Consider the following 6823-nt stretch of genomic DNA (forward strand, 5'->3'; position numbering starts at 1 on the left):
AGAATTTATTTACAAAGGACGAATGAGAAGGTAAATATTTATGAAGGAAGCAATACCAGAAAAACTTCATTAAGTAAAATAATAATCTGATCAGCAAATATTAGGAGACTAACTAGAATTGGCAGACAGAGTAGGAAGTAACCACATAGCATCAGGTTTAAATGAGATGCTTCAGCTAAAGTTAATAGGGACAATAAACAGAGCCCAAAATTATTCAGTCATTGAAAAGAACTATATATGTTAGATCTCAGCTAAATTCAAAAGTGCTGTTGATAGTTACATGATTTGCTATCTCAGTTAAAATGATGACAAAATTAAAATTATGCTACAGCATTATATCAAAGTCCATCTTAGAGTTAGAAGATTTGTACTCTAATCCTTCCACTATTATATACTGTCTGGGCCGTCTCATGCAAGAAATTTGATGGAACACTCTAAAACAAGTTGAAGAACACTTGTAAGTCAATTCTGTTAAAAGAGATTGGTTTTTGTTTTGTTTTGCTTTGCTTTCTTGTTTTTTTACTTAGAGTTCTATATATCAATTAAATCACTGGCAATTTCAATTTTTTTAAAAAAATTTCTCCATCGCATCTTCCTCTGAAGGACAGAAATTATATTAGAAGAGATTAAATCAAATGTGTCCTCACACATAAGATTTTAATTTCTTCAACAGCAGGCCTTCACTATCCCATAGTGTACTGAAAGAAAAAGGTGCAAACTATCTCTTAGATTGTTGTTTGTATACTACATTTAAAATCTGAGATTCAATTCTTCTTTAATTAAAAAAAGTCTTCTATGCTATATGTCTTGAAGAAAAATCCTGTGTTTTATATGCCTTATAGTTGATTACAACGTTGCGGGTTTAGACCCATGTCTTTCATACAGTTAATAATTGTTGATAATAATAGCATCATTACATCACATTCATATCTCGATTTCTTGAAATGAGAAATTTCAAGTTTCCTCAAATGAGAAACATTAAATAAATAAAATATGAACCTTGATTACCAAACAATGGCTTATCCAACCCTGAATCACACGTTTCAATGACCAGGATGAAAGGTATGTATTAAAGACAGCCATATGTTAACATCAATATATCAGGATAGTACATGGCTTATATTATAGCCACTTAGCATTTGTTTTAAAACATTCAAATTCGATTCATTAAAAGAAATAGTACTTGAACAATTTTCAAAATAAAAACATTATTTTATCCTTTCATTTCTCAAATATATATGGGGAGAAATATTATTTCTCTTTATCCATTCACAAGTTAGAAAACTCATCAGTAGCCATCTTTGGAATGTGCAGACATAGTTTTTTTCTTCTGTGAAGCATGTTTCCTATATCTATGAGATGTTTTAAGAGCCTAAACGTTTATTGTGACCCCCTTAAAAATTTGGGGAGCCAGTTGCACAATCAGTAATAGCAGCAGGAATTGCAACAGGTTTCAGGAGGGAAAGTGGGAGGAAAAGAGCTAGATCAACTTCCTTTCTAACAAGATTTCTATAAACTATTTCTCGAATAAAGATGCCCATCAAGTTCCATTATGATTCATGGAGAATTTTAGCAGAAATCCTGTCATTGTTTACTTAAAAATTTACTGCTTATTCAGAAGTCATAATTGCTAGGAACTAGGGAATATTTTCAGTTCAATGTTACTTTTCAAATTCCCTATAAGGAAAAACAAATTCTTTTTACAACAAAGTTTTCAAATAGGGTGGGAGGAGTTTCCAAACAAAATCTATTTAAAACTCAAATGGTTAAGTCAAGCAACACATATTATATATGATGCAACTGAAATAATCTCTGAAAATTCCTCACAAATAAGGAAGAAAACATGATGAAGAAGAAAGAACACTAAACTAGGAATCAGAAGTCCTCAGTTCTAGGCCTGATTCTAATTTTGACTTTGGATCATTCAAAATTTGAGTTAAACTTACCATATGTTAAGATGGTGATGATGACAATGGCAATGATGATGGTAATGATGATAGCAGTGATTACAGTGATGATGATAAGAATGATGACAGCAATATCTTCATTTGCATCATATCATTGTTTTGACATTTAAATTAAATAATTCATGGAATATTACTCTGAGAACTAGAAAGCACTGCATATGGGAGGTATCATTTTATCTTACTCAACCTTAGAGAATTTTTGTTAGATCATAACCATCCACATATTATGGATATACACATATATTCAGGGAGAGCACACACTTATTTTACTGCACAACAGAATTTATAAAATTTAAAGAATGTCCATGGACAGTTAGGTAGCACATTGGATAGAGTGCCAGGCCTAGAGTGAGGAAGACTCATCTTCCTGAGTTCAAATCCAACCTCAGACCCTAGCTGTATGACCCTGGGCAAGTCACTTAATCCTTTTTATCCCAGTTTTCTTATCTGTAAAATGTGCTCTAGAAGGAGATGACAAAAGACTCCAGTATCTTTGCTAAGAAATCCAAAAATGGGGTCAAAAAGAGCAAGATTTGACCAAAACAACTGAACAACGATAGCAAAGAATGTCTTGGCCCTATATTATAGCTATTCATACACCTGCCCTATTTTCTTTGTTGTAAGCTTCTTGCAGATAGTCATACTATTTGTTTATTTCCGTTTACCCATAGTGCCTTAAATATAGAATAAACTCAATAAACATAAATTGCATTGAATTAATTTGGAGCAACATAGGCTGAGGTATTTGAAAGGAAATCTTTAAACTAAACCAATAGAGATTATATTTGTTGTGTTTTCTGGAAGTAGAGAATGGACCTTAAGGAAGAGAGCAAGTAAACTTTGTCTATAATTGATAGCCTTAGTTAAATTAAACACTGAGAAGTGAAGTAATTTAACCAACATCAGAGAGTTGGTATGTATCGGAGGCAGGACTAAAATCAAGGTCTTTCTAGCACTGAGGGTGGTTTTCTATCCATTCTATTCATTTTCTATACGTTCTATCCATTATAAAACACTGCTTATTTCAAGAGGTAATTTTTTAAAAATTAACTGAAAAAGGGAAGAAATAAGATAATTCTATAAATAGATTTTTAAGCTACTTAAAATTCATCAGACAGAATTTAAAGGTACCATTAAAGTTCAGTATCAGTCAAGATAAAATATCTTCAGCTTAATTAATGTCACATTTTGGAAATACACAGGCTGTGATGAAAATACTGACATTTCTGGTTAAGAATACTAAAAAACAAATAGTCTGGCAGGAACTTTGAGAGGTCACTTAATATATTTCTTTGCCTCCCATAATACTTATACGGCCCTAAGTAATCTATTTTAGCATTAAATCTCCTGGTAATCACATTTAAACTGTTGCGAGCTTTTCAAAGGAAGTAGAGAAAAGCCACTTTGTACTCTCCAGACCCAGAAAGATTATTGTTCACTGAAATCCAGTCAAGCTATCTCTGTTCTCTCAACCTCTTCTGATACAACTTATTATCCTGTTCACGTTTCTTTAAAAAAAAAAAATCCATTACTTTCTTCTTCTCCACTCATAATCTGTCATTCAAATTGTATTCAGACTAAGTTTTCTTATTCATCTATCTAATCATATCACTTGTCAGTTCTAAACATTTGTAATACTTTACTCTTGCCTACTGAGAAAAGTTCAAATGCCATAGCCTAATTCAAAGCTCCCTGTAATCTTCTGCCACCATATCTTTCCATTCTTTTATTATCCCTACCCACTCCTAATCCTCACTTTCTATTTATTTTTTCTCTAACCCAGTTAAATTATTACTGTCCCCTTTACATTGTTTTCTCTGCCGCTCTCTCATTGTTTACCTTATTTCATTTGCAAGAAATATCCTTCTTTTCTCTATGTCTCTTGAATTAAGCTCAATTAAAATATTATCCTTTGCAGGTAACCTACCCTAATGTGTTCATTTGATAACGACCTTTTGACCCTTAGATCACATATAAAGCTTCAACTCAGATTTCTCTAGTGTATTTTGCCTGTATTATTTTGTATTGTGGTATTTGTGATTGCATCATATCTATCCTCTAAACTATAAGCTTCCTTGAAGAAAGTGATATATTTCTTCCAAAAGTTTTTTTTTTAATTTCTCACTGCAATTAACATAATTTCCTGTATATGGTAAATGCTTAATAAATAGATGTTAAATGCAGCATAGTTTTCTTTACATAATAAGGACATGGAAATATCACTTATTCATAAAATTAAATACAATCTTTTGTATTGAAAGCTATATATTTGATATGATGGCAGATAAACATTTAAAATGAAAACTATTTTAAACATTTGCAGCCATCTCTTTTATTTTATTTTGATAATTTTAATAAGAAAACTAACATTCATATAGTGTTTTAAGTTTAACAGTCACTTTACATACATTACTGTATTTGATTATCACAAGGTGGAGCAGGTGCTATTCTTATTCTCATTTTGTGAGTAAAAAAACTGAAGATTGGAAATAAAATGATGTTTCCTTGGTCTCAATGCTGGTAAGAGTTTGAGGTATAATTCATCTCAAGTCCTCCCAACTCCAAGTCCAAAATTCTATACTCTTATGTTATCATATTACCAAGTAATATGCCAATTATTTATTGGGAGAAGAAATGGTTTAGGTATTTCTAAACAGCCATCTCTGTTGTGTACTTAGTCATGTCACCAAAGATAATGAGAATTAAAATCCATTTATTTTTGTTTTGTTGAGACCAAAGTTAAATTTATTTGTGTTTTGCTTTTCAATCCACCATTAGCCATTTAGCACATTTATTCGTATTTATTTTTCTGAGTGTCCCTTCCTAGAAGACATAAACATTTTTTGTTCTTTTTGCTCACTTTTTTATTTAAGAAGTATATTACTCCCCTTCTGACTTAATTATACAAAGACCTGGAGCCTTTGGCATTACAGTGAAAAAGGTGCAAATATACTCTCTTGGGAGCAGCTATGGGACCAGGCATGAAAGACTGCCCCTTGTTATTGCCCAGAGGAACAGAGAAAAAGGAAAACCAGTCTTATGAAACATGCCAGAGAATGATCCAACAGTGGAACATCCCTTAAAAATATAAAAGGAATAAAGAAACCATGTCCTCAGCTGACATCATCTTCAAGCAGATTGAGTAAGAACATCTCCAGTACTACAGAAAAGACATCTCACAGCAACCTAGATGAAATTCAGTCACGGAGTTTTTACAAGAAAGGGAATAGGATGACTGAATCTTGTTAAAAAAGCAGCAGTGTGAATGTTGATCCACCTCTGAATAGAAAAAGGGTTCAAAGAAGAAGGATTCCTTAGGGAAAAAAGCTGAGTAAATCTCAGTTACCCCTCATTCCTTCCCAGTTAAAAAGCAGTATTATAGATATCTCACAAAGAACTGAGAATGAACTTAAAGCAAGTAGTTATATGGAAGACGATCCTAAAAGAAATATTCCAGGATCTGTTGCTGAAGATATTCCATTTGGTTCCAGATTTTCAGAACCTCAATGGGCAAATTATTTCTTGACTTTAAGTCATTAAATATTATTAAAGAAGATGCTGATGAGGACAGTGCAAGTGAACTTTCTAATTCTGAAAGAATTCCTATTCCACCTTCTCCTCTTTCACTACCAGAGCTTAACCTTAGAGCTGAAGAAATGGATCCAATTTGTTTTGATCCTCACACTGATCAAGGCTCTGAAAAAGATGAATATTACTCTCCTGACTTCCTTCCACATCCTTTTAACTCCCGGGATTTAAATAATATAACTTCATGAACAGGAACAAAGTGCAAAAATGAGCTCCTCTCATAGATCATAGAATCGCCTGGGAAGTATATTGATAGATTTGTTCAACTAGAGTGGCTACAAATGCGAACTGGACAAAATGAAAAAAATAAAACTAGTCAAAGTAAGGCCTCAGACTGCTCCTAGTAATTTTTGGACTCCAAAGAGCCATGGAAAAAGCAGGCTGCTTCCAAATACTTTATCTAGCAGGATGTTAACTCATCCTGAAGAGTTTACAAAGTTTGCCCCTACCCAAGCAATTCATCTTCTCAAGAGAGAAGTTCATTGTGAAGAAGGCCACCCATCATATTATGTATTCCAGAGTTCTCCTAAAACTGTTGATGCAATTAGTAGCAGACTATGTTCCCAGAAGCAAAACTACAATAGAAAATGAAGTGAAAGAAGAAGAAACCAAATGAAGGTGCAAAGCAGCAACTTCTGGAATTGCCATACAGTGACAGTAGTTTTAAGATTCAGGCTAGTTGTAACATTAGAATTCCCAAACAGCCACAGATACTTCTTTCTCTAGTTGAACATCTTAAGCCCCTCAAAGCACCCATTTGTCCAAATTCTAAGAGAAATGCAAATATAACTATGGATCTACCAATAAAGCCACAACAGGAAGAGAACTCAAAACTAATGGAGGGAAGTAAGTCTCCTATATGTTCAAGTAGTTTTATTTTAAGTAGATAACTAAACTATAAAGTTCATCCAGAGAGCTTCATATTAATATGCTTTCTGATGAACTTGGCTGTGACTTAAATATTATTAAATGGGAGCATCTGTAGGAAATTTATGTTTCCTTGAAAAAAAGAAGTATATTACTTTTCCCTAGTTACATATAATGAAATTTTTTACCAAGATTTTGAGCTCAAATATTTCTCTCTCCCTCTCTCCCCTCTTCTACAAATGGTAGACAGTTCAATATAGTTAATACATGTGTTATAAAGTAAAATATATTTCCACATTTGTTACAGTTGTGGAATAAGAAACAGATCAGGGGCAAAGGCAAGATGGCAGAGTAACAGCATGCACTTTCTAGAGTGCTGCACCCAAGCCCAGCCAAATATC

At 32.9% G+C, this 6823-nt stretch overlaps 1 pseudogene; it reads left to right on the forward strand.

The window, feature by feature from the left end:
• Positions 1 to 4399: 4399 nt before the first annotated feature.
• On the forward strand, positions 4400 to 6426 carry LOC140531296 (protein FAM217B-like; annotated as a pseudogene).
• Positions 6427 to 6823: the final 397 nt, after the last annotated feature.

Source organism: Notamacropus eugenii, chromosome 3, assembly GCF_028372415.1.
Source record: "Notamacropus eugenii isolate mMacEug1 chromosome 3, mMacEug1.pri_v2, whole genome shotgun sequence".
NCBI lineage: Eukaryota > Metazoa > Chordata > Mammalia > Diprotodontia > Macropodidae > Notamacropus > Notamacropus eugenii.